Raw genomic sequence first — 15,007 nt, 5'->3', positions numbered from 1 at the left:
TTTGCCTTGACAACAGAGTGGGGGTGGGTAACAGGAGTCAAAAGATGATAAAACAGATTATCTATTGTATTCAGCTTTATTCCTATGGCATGAGAAGGAGCATTTTATGGTCAGTCGTAAGATATGTCAGCACTTTAAGTAGCATCTGTTCAGTTTTATTATAACCTGATGTCTTATTAAAAGCTAACGCAGAATATTGTAGAGCCAAAAGAAAAGAAAAAACTATCACCCTCCTCTCTCCACGAACTCCTCCCCCAAAGTTAACAAAAAAACAAGGAGTGAGAAGAGACATTTATTAAAGCATTTGTATCCAGATTTGTTTCCCTACACTCCTAGAAATATTTTATCCTTTTACACCATCAGTAGACTAGTTAATCAAATATATTTCTTCAAAACATACACAGATACTCAATCCCAAGGCAGGCACTCATGGAAGCAAAGTAGCCTAGGATGGTTGTCACTAGAACAGTAGAATATAGGAAAAGGATATAAGGAAGGTGAAAGTTGAAAGCGATTAAACAGTGAAGGAACTGATATTAGGAATGCATCTGGGTGACTATGTCTATGGTCCAGGTTACAAGTTGTTTTATTATTTTTCACTAACTACAGTATTTATCCTATGCTCAGTTTAGCTTTATTCCAGATTTGCAGATGTGGTTTGGATGATCTAGTTATAAGAAACAAAATAATACTAATAACTGTCATTGGGCACTGGGTCTTGAGCCAAAAGACCTCAGTTCAAATTCAGGCTCTGTTACTGCAAGTACTGTTACTACAGTACTTAGGACACAATACTGAGTACTATAGTACCTAGTCATTTCATTGTCTGAGCCTCAATTTTCTTATCTATGATACAAAGAGATGGCACTGTATGATCTCAAGGATCCCTTTATGTAGCAGTTTATGATAAAAAAAATTTAACTTATAATATTTCTTTTGATTTAAAAACTACACTGTGGGGTAGATCATGCAAATTCCATCATGCACATTTTACAAATGGGGAAAATGAGGCCCATGATGGTCAAGTGACCTACTTACTAAGCTAGGCCAAGTGCCTAGTGGAGGAGCCAAGGATCAAATTAATTGCATAAATTCTTTACCCTATACTATAATGCTTGCTGTATTTCTAAACAGTTGTGCTATGTGAGATGTAGATAGTTCATGTTTCTGGTAATCATACACCAGTGTTTCATGATTCTGTTGGCATGAAATTCATAAATAATTTACAGTCTTGGAAGGTTAACTGAACTTCAGAAAGAATAAATAACTCTCCCATGGTCACATGGCAAGGAAGAAACAGAGGCAAGATTTGAACCAGGGTCTTCTAGACTGAAAGTCTAGCATTCTGTCCACCCTGCTGTGCTCCCTCTGATGCTGGCAATATATGTCTTAAAATCTATGTGTATTATAGGGGCAAATTACCTCCAAAACACTGGTGGTCTTTATAAAGCAAAATTTACTTTGATAAAGTTTCCAATTATTAATCACTGCAAATTTTCTTTGGTTTTAATTAAAATAAATGACCTGAATAAGACATGCATACATGAATACATTTTGTACGCATGAGTAACTAATTGCCTTAAAAAGCAAAGCTATTATGAAGAAGTTGGGTTAAATTCTGGTCCAATGCATGTATGTAACTCCAGCCAACTTGAAAGAAAGAACCGTATTTATATTTGTATCCAAGTTTAAAGAATAATAAAATCAAAATTGTAATCTCCAAGACTGAATAATTCCTTACCCCAACCATTCTGGTGATTAATAACTGTTGTGATAGAATCACTTTCTACCAGGGTTCTCTCTCCCTACCAACTAGGTGGGTTAGGTTACTTCTTTCCCTGTAAGGCTAAGAACTTGTACTTGAGACTTGATTGGTCCAGGTAGCTAAGACTTAAGCTCTGTCTGCCTCCCTGATACAGTTTTCTGTTGTCCTCTGGCTTTATTTCCAAGGCTTTCTCATCCCTTAAGTGTGTAAAAAGACCCATACTCCATGGAAGTCAGGTCCTTGTCCCAAGGTCTGAAGAGTCACCATATCTTTTCCTGCTTTCCCTTTATCTATGGAGATAAGCCTTCCTATGCTATGGCTAAGAAAATATCCTTTTGTTTACTGCAGAATGGCATACCAATGTCATATTGCATTCTAATATCAAACCAAAACAAACATGAAACAAGTTTATGTTAGACTCTTGTGTCCAATCACAAGGCATGATAGAATTACTTTACACTGATTGAATCTTCTACTCTCTGCTGATGTGAATGTTGCAACAAACAATGAGGATTTAAATTTCACTCCTGGATTCACCAAAGCCTAGTGGATACAACCTAGCTGGTTTTCACAGAGGACTATATCCCAAATAGTCAGTCACCTGTGACTCTCAGTACAATACCAACAAACAGAGAAAAGGATGGGTGGGGTCTTGTACCCCACTTTCGTTTGGCTAAGTAATCCAAATGATCACTTTGATAGACATCACTAGGTACCTTGAATTCCAACACCACATTTAGTTATCTTTAGAAACCATTTTTATTAGGCATTTTTGTGGGTTGTTTTTTTGGGGGGGAGTATCATTTTGTTTTAAATATTCTTTACCTTACAGTCTTGGAAAGTTCCTAGGGTACTAACAATATAAGTCACACAACTAGTATAGGACTTAAGTCTTCCTGACTTCAGAGCTATATCTATTCTTAATTATAGCATTTGTACCCAATTCATCATGACCCCCATTTAGGCTACATGTCTGCAAATTTTGGAATACCAGAGGTCAGGACAGTTAGAATTATATAAATGTATATAGAATATATATATACATATATATTAACTCAGTGAACAATTGGGAAGATACATATTGGGTGTGAGCATACTACAGCACATTTCTAATGATAATTTGCATTCAGGAAGTTTTATATAATTATATAATACATTATTAATGAATAAATAAACCAGAGATGACAGTGGATAAGTAAAGGTGAGAATGATATACATGACAACTGAAGTGCTACATGGTGCTCCTTTAATATTACAAATTACAAATACTAAATATTACACTGATTAATAAATCTTCTAGGAAGGAAATGCATACTGAAAAAAAATGCATAGAATGAAAAGCCTTGGTAGGGTTACTATCTCAATCAGTGGAAGGAGTTCCCATAAAAATTAATCATAAATCCATCAAAGTAAGCATGGCTTCATAGGGCCAATGCTCTTTTCTCTAAATGAAACTGATTCAGCAAATCTCAATTAGGAGGCAGAAGGTGTAATGGTTAGAGTACTAGCTTTGGTAGCTTGTGGTCTGAGATGGAACTAGGAGCATTCTGGAGCCAGCTCCTTGTTCAGTTCACTTCAGTTCTGTCTGACTCTTCATGACCCCATTTGGGGTTTTCTTGGCAAGGACACTGCAGTGGCTTTCCATTTCCTTTTATAGATAAGGAAAGTAAGACAGATTTTTCTGAGTTAAATGACTTACGCCAGTTAACACAGCTGGATTGATTTGAACTCAGGAAGATGAGTCTTCCTGACTCCAAGCCCAGTGCTCTATCCATTGTACCAAGTAGCTTCTAGGTTCCTACTGGCTTGCTAAAGATGATTATCAAATTTTCAGAGAGATCATTTATACCTTAAGAAATCAGCAACCACATGAATTTATTTATTATTTTATTGATTATCTTACCTACATGATTGATAAAATTCTAGTCATACAGATTAAACTTAAAAGTGCATCAAGGGTACTTCTCCAAGTCCACACCCTTCAGCACAGTTGTTAAACATTGATCGTCCATTATCGAATGGTTACTTACTGTGAGCATAAGCAAGTCACATAAAACCACTGAGCCTCAATTTTCTTATCTATATAATAGGATAATAATCCCAATCTCACAGAGTTTTCATGAAAATCAAAGGAGATCGTGTATAGAAAACATCTCACAGATTACAAAACACTAAATACATGTCAGCTATTATTATCAGTTCTTTTATCCAGATAGAGAAGCAAGGACTTGGGGCACCCATTTGGTTAGACACTCAAAGGAATCTAATAGTTATATTCTAGTAGTTATAAGATGGTACAATTCTCAGATATCATCGCATATTGTAATTAATTGCTCTTGTAAATGTTATGTACATAATCCTAATTACTGCAATTAAAAGGGTACCTCACAAGGTTTATTTGTTGTTGTTGCTTAATGTCACTGAGTGAATTTTTAATATCAAATGCTTTTGGATTCATTTTGGTCAAATGAGAACTGAGTGAGGAAAATTCTTCTTAGAGAACTTCATGCAAAATAGCTGTTTTAAAATATCATTCAGAATTAGCACTGTCAGTGCAGCATTATTATTTTACTTTCTCAGTACTACAAGAGCTTCCTCCCTCCCTACTCCCTTCCCCTATCACATGCAATTAAGTGGGTTAGCTAGGTTACAGTTGCAAGGAAACTAATATCACTAAAGGTAACTGAGAAATAAAGGAAATAAATGAATCCATTTTCAATAAATTAGCATCCTTATTATACTAAAGCACCCACCATCCAATCTTCAATTCAATTGGCTATTTTCTCTTTAATTCCTTCACGAGCTGTGGAATAATTCAAGTTAAATAGTAAATTTGGTATATGCAGCACAGACGCAGCAGAGGTATTTAAGTTTATAAATCAAAGCTAAGGAATGCACAGTAGACTACGGTATGAATGTTTCCTATAATTAAAGTGCTCCAGTGAAGGGGAAATGCTTGGGATTTAGTTAACTTAATTTTTAAGCCTTGAAGGTGGTATAAATACAGTAAGTAATTCAATCAATTCTGGGAAATAGGCACCAGACAAGGAGAATTGGACCACATTGCAGAGTGGGACAATGGTCCATGGGCATTCCCATTGCTCCCATTGCCATTGAATCTGTCCTACAGGAACTAGAGTTCCATACCTATTTGTAAATGAGTTTCATTAGCACAACTACTTTGTAAAAATAAGCATTAATTGCTCTGTCCTTCCCCTCCCTCTCTTGCCTGCCATCTTCATACCTATTTAAATATAGATTTCCATTTGGGCAGCCCTTAGGCTGACCACTTGAGTTTCATTTCTTTGAATTAAAAAAACACTGAAGTAAAGTGATTAAGCAATGCTACAGATTCATGCCTTAAAGATAGACCTGAAGATTTTAGGTGAATGTCAATTTTAAATTAAAATAGTACTCCCTGTTGACATATCACTTTTTTCTGAATAGAAATGAACAAGGTGTCAGACATTCTTAAATACTCAGATACCCAAAAATGTCTATGATTTCATCACTGGGAATATTGTTCTCACTAGTAGACATATCAACTGGCCATCCAATCCATAATTGTGTCTTCCCATAGGTTGAACACAGGGAGACCACTCAATTTGTTAAGGGCCTTCCTTGCTTTTGCTTGGCATTACAGAAATATCAATGGAGCACACAGGTCATCAATTATTCCTCTTTCTCAGTACATGACCAACCCATCTTCTTTTTCACTCACATATAATGTTGATGACATCCTTTGCTTCCTCTTCATAATTCTGTGCGTAATATGTTGCAGCCACATCTACATACTCATTGTCTCCAGGTAATACTCATTTTCAATTCTTGAGAAAATTTATAATGCTCTATGCTTTGGATCCATACAACAACCCTAAAAAAACATCAATTTTAAATGCAGAGCCTTTGTTTCAGAAGATAGTGGTTTCTCAGTGGAAGGCAGTTGGTGGCACATGCTCAAACGCTCAAGAAAAACTCAATCAGTCAATGCCCATATCCTTGGTAATTTCACAAAATATAAGGAAGTCAACAAGAAAATTTCTAGGCTTAATTTAAAAAGATAGAAACTAGAAAAGCATTGCTATGAAAAACTAGCCAACCCTCCAAAAGAGGATGAAAAAATGAAGGGTGTCTTTTAATAGCTTATAATAAATATTGAGTTGAGCTTTATTGACAATGGATGAATTTTGCCATCAATATATCTGGATAAAAAAACAATTCAGCAGTTCTCTAACTCCTGTATCAGAATTTTGGACCATAACACCTCTCAGTCTCTGTTGAACAGAAAAAATTAGTAGAGGGCCTTAAAGTTGGATCTTTGGAAGAAATAATCTAAATATTTTTACATTCAAGATTCAGAAGAAAAGAAATACTGACAGTTTTTCAGTTTGTGACTAAAAACTGAGATTACAAACGTTCATTTCAAGCTCATCACTGCCATAATCATCAGAGATTTATTTTTCACAGATCATTAGAATATTAGAACTTGGAGGGGAGCTCAGAGGCCATCAAGCCACCCTTGTCTCATGTCCAACAACTGTTCATCAAATCTCAGCTTGAACACTTCAATGTAGTCAGAGAAAAGGGGAAAGGCACTAATTAGCCAAAGCAGTCCAATTCAATTATTAGCAGGTCTGATTTCTAGGAAACATTTCTTCACATCTAAATTTACTCTGCTCCTCTGCAATTCCCAGACCTTTATTCCTTGTTCTGCCATCTTTCTCTTAATAGAACTACTCTAATTCTTCTTTCCTGGGATTGCCCTTCAAATACCTGGATGTTCTTCCACTTCCTGATTTCCTTCAAGTCCCAAGTAAAATCCCAATTTCTAAAGGAAATCTTTCCCCATCCCTCTTAATTCTAGTGCTGTCCCTCTGTTGATGTTTCCTATTTAATGTGCATATAGTTTATTGGTACATATTTACTTGCATCTTGTCGCCTCATTAGAATGTGAATTCCTAAAAGATAGAGTCTCTCTCTCTTAATATTATCTTTCTTTTCTCAGTGCTTAGCTCAGGTCTTGGTACGTAGTAGGAACTTAATGAATGCTTATTGATTGATTGACTGCTAGGCATTGTACTAGACAATGGTGTTATAAAGAAAAAAATGAAAAAGCTCCTCCTCTCACTGAGCTTACATTTTACAAATTTTAGTAATTTAGGTAAAATCTTAAATTCTTTAATTATTCTGGACCTCTTTACATCATCTTGAAAATATTTTGGCAGGGCTAGGTGTCTGATCCTATTAGGTATGCAATTTCATCTCTCAGAACCAAAACCAATATAAAAAATCAGGAAATGGTAAAATAACTCAGGTTCATTTATTTTCCATATGCTTTATCTCATAAAGATTGGGGTGTATACAATAAATAAACTTGATTGTTAATCATTTTTTCTTGGAAAGTTGTTACTGTACCTTGAAATCCTAGAACAGATTGACCAGTTTATCATGAATCTCATTGAGGAGTTCTGGTGCTAGTTGTGATCAATATAGTAATCACCAACAGACAAGACCTTCTGGAGAATTTCATCATCCTCCACTTGGACTTGGTGCAGGCATAGTCCATGACAATTTCTTTTGAGGTTTGAGGAGTTCTAGTATATTTAGGTTCAATTAATGAGACAACAATCAGAAGGTTATTGCAGGAAGTTATCACTGTGATTTCAGTTATGAAATAATTTTACATAAGTTTAACCTATGTGTGAGAGTTAACTTGTTGGAGGACATCCTCTAAGGTTAAATTTTGCTCTATTAAGTCATTTTTATTTATGAGTTTGTTTTTATTTTTCAGAATCAAAAACCAATGGACACAGTAGAATCTTATATTCTTCACACTTAGGAGAATTCAAGTAATTTTATTAGTAACCTCATTTTCACTTTTAAGTTGGCAATTTCGCATATATAGATAGCAGAGAAAAAAAATGAGAGGCTCAATATGCACAGGTTTGTGAAGCCTTGGTATCCTACTAGAGTCTACTGGTCTTCTTCATGCTAAGATGAAGAGCTCCCCATGAATTCATTGCATAATTCCATTACTTTTTAAAAAGCTTGCCACCCATTCCTTGCACATTTTCATTGTTTTCTAATCCCATCATTGATTGCAATCTCGAGGTTAAAGGTCAACTCAACTCTGCTATGCTCCCATACTCTGAGATCCTTAAGGATCTAAATTGACAGAAGAAGCAAACTTCACTGATGGATTATTTCAAGTTGGTGAGTCCTACATGATCATCAACACCATCTACCAGATGTGAAGGACAGAATATTGAAGGGATTGTCAAGACCCATCTCATAGTCTTCTAACAGTAGTATCCAAAGTCCCAGTAACTTCTACCTTGGTTTTTAGAAAGCAACCAAGGTAAAGAGAGACTCTTACAGTAATAAAATATATAGTACAATGCTTTCACACCACCATCTGACAGAGTAGAAAGTAAGATTCAGGTTAAAAAAAGTTTTAGTTTTAAGAATTTTATTTGGTATTCAGTTTTTGTGGTTTTATAGATTCCATGCATTATGAAAAGTGAATATTGTGTGTTTTATTGAACCAGCCCAAAAGGTCACAGAATTCTAGGAAATTATTATTGAGCAAAATGTTTTTTATGTTATCAATCTGATTTTGTTGTACTTCATTTTATGGGTTATTCCATTGAAACTGTGTGGTACAGAGATCACCACCTCAATAATAAACATCAAAGTCTGAATCAGAGATCAGAAAAGGTCTTTATTCTTCCTCATGAGAAAGGTCACAGACCTTGTTGCTCAATCAGCTGTAACCAGGGAGTGCACTTGCTGCAGGCAGGAAGCAGATTTTTATAGCCTTAACTCAAGTTCCCAAACCCCTCACCATCTGTTTTCCCATTGGCTGAGTACTCAGGATGTACAATCTCATCATGATAGCTATTCTCCAATAGAAACAATTATGCCCATATTTAGCAGCGAAAAGCAAAATCCACCAAGTGGATGTTGGGGAATGGTAATTTACCAGGGGCTACTGAAACTTAGGATGTCATGTAGAAACTTAACAAAAAGGAAAGTTCCCTCTAGTCTTCAACTGAGGAAACTACACTATAGGTCATCTCTCACAGTACTATGTTAGAAAAAGTGCATATTGTCAGAATTAATATTTATAAAGGAGTGTATGCAGGAAAGTATATTTACAGCAAACATATAGCAAAAGATTATAGTTTTTGGTGATCATGGGAACCTAACCCCCTATAAATTCAATGTATCAACAGTCACTATTTTTTTTTATTTTTTTGCTATTTTCTACAAACATTACCTCCACAAAAAGTGAGAACTGACTATATTTAACTGTGGCTTGCTTTAGAGAATTCTTTTTCTCCTGCTTACTCCCTTCTCATTTTCATCAAAGACGCTACTAAAATGCATGCATCTCATTTTCATAAAGATGGGGAAACGGGCACACAGATTAGCAGTTACTGATAATCACTTGATTGCCTTTGGGGAACGTTAATATCGTTCAGCATTTATTCCATTCTTTTGATATCTTCCTTGTAGTGAAATAACTTTTCAAGATGATCAGTGCCTTCAAGATCGGGTCACCTTCAACAAAGACTTCCTCAGTGTACATTTGGTCTGGTCCAGCAATCCTTACCAACCTCATATTCTCAAGTAGCATTTCTACTTCTTGATCTCCGTCAGACACTGAGGTTAACCCTTTATCACGATAATAAAAAGTTTGTTTCAGAAATATTGACAAATCTATTTTACTTTTCTATCTGTAGTACTTGCTATCCCACTGTAGTTTTATCTTTGTATGCTCTTGGCATGATGTGGTTTAGCTAGATGTCCTTCCAATCTCTCTGTAGATTTGTTTCTACAACCGCTGATTTGTTATCTTTAATAAGGAATTACTATTCATAATTTCTAATCTCTTCTATAGTGTTTTGAAAATGAATCCTATTCTGTTGCCTTTAACTGCCATTGTTTTCCACTTATCCAAAGTATCAAGTGTTTTTTGGATAAGCTAATTTGTAAGCTCTTTCATCCTTCTCAATTGTGGTGAGTATTTTCACCCTCTAGATGAAAGGAAACCTTCCATTTCTTTCTTTCTTTTTCATTTTTCTTATCTTTCTTTTTTGGTGCCCATCAATAACTCATTTGAATAAGTTAAGTTGATGCTTTTGCAATTGTTTGCAGTGTCTCTTTCTCATCTCTATTTAGCCTGTGTTCTAATTTAATGATGCAAAGTTAGAAGACTCCTCTACCAATCAATGCAAGTAGGCAACTTCTCTGCAATATTTGGTCTTAGAGATTTGCCAAGGACAAGGGTGTCAAGCATTAGACCTGAAGATCTTAAGTACAATATTTTTTGTTTGTCCTTCACGATCTACTACACATCAAGAACAAATAGTCCATTTAAGAATTTGGGATGAACATGTTTCTATATTTGTACATCTCAATTTATTTGATGTGAGCACACCATGCTAGGCAGTATCTCACAATCAGTACCAAAGCTATTCAGAGAAACATTGAGTGTCCTTATATCACTTCTTCTGACCTCCATGTGAGGTTTCATCTGAGACTATTTAGGAGATATTTAACACAATAAATAAAAATACAATAGAACATAGATAATGTCAATATGTGTTTTTCTAAATCAATATGCAGCCCATGGTGATTTTTTGTACTGTTTGGCAGTTTTTGAGTTTGACGCCACTGACCTAGAGCACTAAGAGTAACCTCTTAAGATATGCCAAGGTCACAAAGCCAAAATGTGTCAGAGGTAGAATTTGAACCTGTCTTTTTGCTATAAGGCTAGATGTCTGTTCACAATGACACAGCTCCCTCTGTCATATCTGTTTCAATTTATGTGGTTTTGCTCATTACTTGTCAAGTCCATGACATTCCAACTCTTTTCTGGAAGAAGGATTCACGATGTAGATGCATTAATCTTCTCAATAGGCTACAAGACTCTCAGCTCTTTTGTTTCTCAATTTTGAATCACGTTTTCCAGCATTGTTTTCACCATCCTCTCTTGTGCTCACTTTCACACTGAAATCATAAACTATTAACATGATAAATGTTTCCTGACTTGAATTTGAGAGTCTTATCATGATTCTCATTTGATTTCTTTACCTCTGTAATAAATATTTGTAGATAAGCTGAAATAATATTCTTCTCATATTTCTTGTGCTCATCAATAGTACTTTAAGAAAAACTGATCTAATGGCCCTTGAAATGATACTCTTTGTTGTCATTGGGTACACAATTCTACCTAATCTTTTGTCATACTCTCCAAGAAAATATATGAATCATTCTTTTAGCTTCAGGTACCTTTTATCTTCTCTTTTCATTATCAAAAGAATGTCAATGTGGTTGACATAGTGGCATGTTTTTGTTCTCTATCAATGCATTGATCATTGGACAAAAAAATCTCACATTTAAAGTGGTTAACGTCCAGTCATTTCAGTTATGTCTGAGTCTTCATGACTCCATTTAGGGTTTTCTTGGCAAAGATACTGGAATAGTTTGCTATTTACTTCTCTAGCTCATTTTACAGGTGAAGAACTAAGGCAAACAAGCCAGGGTCATACATTTAGAGTACACATACACATTTAGAGTACCTTCAAATTTATATTTATAACAGATCTAAAAATCTGTGGAAACCCTAACACCCCCTGCATCCTCTGCCTTGCACATAGCAATAACATTTTATTTGCATATTTTGACAAATATTTGTTAAATCAAAATGAATTATTATGTGTGCCATGAATTAACTTATTATATGTTGGCTCATTCTTTTTTGTGTGTCACATGTTAGCATTTATTGTCTCCTAAGGCTTCAGATTAGTTAGCCACACTAGAAAATAAAAAGCATGAAAAAACTGTATATTGCTCAGAAAATAGAATGGGGTGGGGGAAGTTAAGCACTTTATTGGCTTAACCCATCAGTACACTACTGCAGATGGACAGTAAGCTGGCCTTAGAATTGAATATGGGAATGCCAAGCTGAATGGCATTTGGAAAACTATGAAAAACTTTTAGTGAACTCAAGTTACTTACTTCCACTAGTTTGTCAAGATCACTATATTCCTGATGATCTAATGTATTCATAAATTAACATCATGATTAAGGTCAATCGCAAACCTCCTACCATTTTAATGTGAAGTTAAAAGTATAATTCACAAAATGAGAGAGTAGTATCATACAAGATGTCATCAAGGACTTATGTGAATGGAAAGAATGTAGACTAGCCCCTTGGTGAGTGAAAAAGATAACATGAAGATACCCTAAATATAACATTCAGAAAAGTGCAAAAGATCCAGAGAAAGTTTATGGCATATTGAATAGATACTTTATGGAGAATTTATAAGAAAACATGGCTAACAATCACACAGCATGAAAAAGCATGAAGAAATTTTAATCAACACTGGTGGTGGAAGTTCCCATGATGATGACATCATGGATCCATTAAGTCTTTTTTTTTTTCTTTTTTGGAAGCAATCAGAGTTAAGTGACTTGCCCAAGCTAACAGATAAGTAAGTGTCTAAGGCGGGAATTGAACTCAAGTCCTCCTGACTCCAGGGCTGGTGTTTTATCCACTAGGATCCACTGTCTTGATCAGTATTTCATGTACTATACTAAGCAAGTGGTACTTCTTCCATATATGCAGATAGAGCTACATCAATTGATAGCTATTGGTGTTTGACTGCAGCCCAAAATTTGGTTCTGACTCTGCCTTCTATGATGTGTGTTCAGTCTGAAGACCATGATTTCAAAGAGTCACTCCCTATCATAGAACTAAAAGACCAACAGAGCACTCTATTGTTATTTTCCAGAAGTCTGAAGCCATGAGGCATTTCACATTCCTTTTTTTTTCATCTACCTTGACAATCCTACCCACACCCCATCTGCTATGGTTGTCCACTCAGTTCAGCATATTGCAGCTGCTTGGTTATACTACTGTCTTCCATCACTTCCATCAAATAAACCCAGGGAAAGCTTTATTTCAAGCCATGGCTCAGATACTGACAGCTTGGTACTATTCCAACACTTTATTTTCAGTGTTCTTTGCTATTTAATTAAGAATTCCTTAGAAGTAATCCTGATGAAACTAAGCAGAAAATGCTGAGTCATGGGCAGTGGAGAGACAAAGGGGTGATTGAATCTCATAGTTACGTAGAACTCCGTCCATTCCAAAGCCATAGACTTTCTCAGGCCTGGAGTCAAATTTCACTTGGGTACCACATGTAGTCAGTCCCATAAAATAGCATCCTGAACTCACCATTTTTTTTTAACCAACCACTGGCCTACTCATAGTACAACAATTTAACATGTAGATACCAGAAACAAGAGAATTACTAGGATGCTTCTTCTGTTGCCATTGTAATGCTGCTGGAAGAGGCAGTATGGTATATGTAGACTTGCTATAAGAAGAGCTAGATTCAAGTATCGTCTTGTCATTTACTAGCTGGGGGGTCTTGGACAAGTCTCTCAACATCTCTGAGCTTCCATTTATCCCTTATATATAAAATAGAGATGATACCAATTTTAAGGAAAGTAATTTGGAAGTTCTAAATCTTTATTAATAGTAACTATTGATATACTTGTGCATTCAATAGATCATAGATTGTAAGCTACAAATGACTGTGGCAGTCACCTAATCCAACCCTTTCACTTTATGTTGCTTAAATTTTTATTTTTGGTTATTCCAAAATTAATGAATACCAAAAAATCAATATTTCCATACACAAAGAATAGAAAATGAGGAATATATATGATACTGTTTCTTTTATGTGCAACTTGGAATTTGGGGTATATAATAAACTTAACACATTCATCTCAAAGCTATCTTGTTCATCTGTGTCTCCTTTTGAACTACATTCTGGTCCCTTCTGTGTATTTTTGAATGCTTCATATAAGGTATTTTTTTTTTATTTTCTTCTGTTTGGTATATCACTGTCATTAGTTTCCATGCTCCCCTGAATTCTCCTAATTTTTAAAATCTTTCTCATAAAGAATAAGCACAACCATGCAAAATAAATCTGTACTCTAGCCATGTCTGAAAATGTATGACTCATTCTATGTTTCCAGTTTATTATCTCACTAGCAGGAAGTGGGTAAAATGCTTCATCATTGGCTGTCTAGAGTCATGGTCTGTAGCTGCATTGATAGCTTTTAAAGTAATTGAAGGTTGATTTTTTTCTTTACAATGTTGTTATTCTATAAATTGTTCTCCAGTCTCTGATCACTTTATTTTGCATCAGTTTGTATAAATGTTCTCAGGTTTCTCTAATTCCTTTATTTTTGTAACTTCTTATGGCACAATACTTTTCTATTACATCATTTGTTCAGTCATGAACAATGTTTTGTTCCTTCCCCTTTGTGGTTCAGACTCTCTACATTTTACCAACATGCTCCCAAATAGTTACCTCCCCCTCCCATGCCCACTTCTCAGTTCCCTTTTATGTGTTGTCTTACCTCATTAGAATGTAAGCTCCTTCTGGAGAGAGATGATCTTATGTCTAGGTCCAGATTTAGTGGGAATAATGAACGGTAACATATTTAATTTCACAGTTTCAAAATTATAATTTTGTAAAACAGGGCAATTGGTTCCAGCCCAACGGAGAGCAGAATTATCCTTAAGGAGACCTAGATCTATTTGTATTGACATCACTTAGCACAATGCCTAGCAAAAGGTAAACACTCAACAGATGCCTAATTCCTTGTCCCCTCAATCCTAACATCCAAAGTAGCAGCTGAATGATTCTATAGTGAATGCCATCGTAAGTCGCTACTGAATATGTATGAAGTTGACATATACATCTTTACCTAACCCAGCAAGTCATTTTCAAAGTGACGTCTGTTATCTAGAGTTTGATCTTTTCTGACAAAGCACACATTTCCTTAAATAAGAAATTTGCTAAGACTGTCCTAGTGATTGCCTCCTTTCAGAAGTTGCTTTGTGTGCACAAAGAGAAGCAATCTACTCTTACTCCTATGAGTTATACTTTATGACATAGGAGAGGCATTTATTTGGAAAGTCAAATACAGTTGCCACTCCTGATATAGTTACTTTTCCTTGTTTATGTGTTTGTGTAACTGGGGAAAAAAGAATGCAGAACCTGTGATCCTTTCCATCCGACATTCTTTCCAAGTAGTAATTAATTTCACAGTCAGCATGATTAAAATGTTTTTTACTTCCGATAATTGAATATGTTGATCAAAAAGGAGAGCTTGTCATGGCCAAATAGCATGAAAAGAGCAAAAGAATAATGA

Source organism: Notamacropus eugenii, chromosome 7, assembly GCF_028372415.1.
Source record: "Notamacropus eugenii isolate mMacEug1 chromosome 7, mMacEug1.pri_v2, whole genome shotgun sequence".
Lineage (NCBI taxonomy): Eukaryota > Metazoa > Chordata > Mammalia > Diprotodontia > Macropodidae > Notamacropus > Notamacropus eugenii.
This window is presented reverse-complemented; position numbering follows the sequence as displayed.